Here is a 1,619-nt window from a genome sequence, read left to right as displayed (position 1 = left end):
AAAGAAAGCAATTCCAAATTTACTAAAATATGCATAAGGAAAAACATTAACTTTGTGAGTGTTGTCTTTCAAGCCAGATGAAATTGGAAGTGTTTGTAGTTGCAGGGTTGATAAAATTCTGGATCATTAACACAATCTGCTCAAGAGTATCTCTGCTAATCCCTTTCCAGGTTTTTGGTTTAGAAAATGGTTAATGTCAGTCATAAAAGAACTGTGAAGTGACAAAAAATAAAAAAAAATAGGAAATGGTTAATAATTTGGGCTCCGTTGCTGCACTTATCTGCCACATTCCTTGTAGGCCCTGGGATCATACATTTGTTCCGGAGAGTAGCAGAAGGCAGCGCCCACACTTGCCGTGTCGGAGTGTTTGAAGTCAGCGTGATGCTGTGTAACATGAGTGGCGAGGCTGAAAGATGGATGTAAACTTTATCACAGATTTTGCTTCCTGTGCAAATCCATTCTCCAGAAGGAAGATGTCTGCAATCTCTTTCCTGACCCGCCGTGTCCTCTGGGGTGAATCAGTGCTCTAGGTAGGAAGATGCTGGAGGCTCTGGAAAATGCTTCTCTGCCCGGAAAGACTTACTGTTTGAGGTTCCAAACCTCAGGGTGGCTTGCCTGACTCTAATTCATTGCTTCCCCTCTTGTCTCTTGCTTGACACAGTGAACTCCGGAAGTCTAGAATAGACCACTTCTTACAATGTGCACTACTCAGGTGAGGGGAACACTAACAGCCCAGATTTTGCCATTACACAATATATCCATGTAACACAACTGTCCTTGTGCCCCCAAATCCATAAAAATAAAAAATTACCTAAAAAAAAGAATCAACTATTTTTATCTTCTAATGTGGCTACAAAAGAAAAGGAAAAGAATTTACCACCCTAAAAACCTGCAAACAACCTAAATGCCCAACTGTGGGGAGGAGGCACCGGTCGGGGGGGCGGTCAAACCAAATCCACTCCACCTGTCAGGTTCCTTCACCTATGCTGTAAAGATTCATTGAGCACCTATTGTGTGCCAGTGATTATCTCTGGGTATAGTGATTTTCAGGCCACTTTTTTTTCCTTCAGAATGTCTCCAGTTTTCCAAATTTTCTAAAATGAGCATGTATCACTTTTATTATCAGAAAAAAAACCTGATGTTCGTTCATTAAGGACAAAACCAACCAAAGAAACGGACTTTCTGAGAGTGGTTTAGCAGCATGCTCCAGTTATCTAGTGCTGCCTAACAAATCGCCCCACACTGCGTGGCATCAAGGAACAACATCCACTCATCACAATTCTCTCTCCGCTTCTGGGGATCGACTGGGCTCAGCGGGGTGCCTCTTCCTCGGGTGCTTTCCTACAGCTGCAGTCAGATGGCGGCTGGTGCTGGCGTCAGTGAAGAGCTTGCTCATGTGTCTGCCATTTGCTGCTGGCTGCTGACTGGGAGCTCAGCTGAGCTACACCACCAGCAATGGCCTCCCTGTGTGGCCCAGGCTTCCTCACAGCATCAGCGGCTGGGTTCCAAGGGTGACTGTCCCATGAAAGAGAACAAAAGGGATGCTCTATTGCCTTCTCTCCTGGTCTCAGACATCACACAGCGTCACCTCCACTACAGCCTATTATTAGAAGCAAGCC

Source organism: Aotus nancymaae, unplaced genomic scaffold, assembly GCF_030222135.1.
Source record: "Aotus nancymaae isolate 86718 unplaced genomic scaffold, 86718_ANA_hifiasm-v0.15.2.pri h1tg000015l_1, whole genome shotgun sequence".
NCBI classification, from domain to species: domain Eukaryota; kingdom Metazoa; phylum Chordata; class Mammalia; order Primates; family Aotidae; genus Aotus; species Aotus nancymaae.
This window is presented reverse-complemented; position numbering follows the sequence as displayed.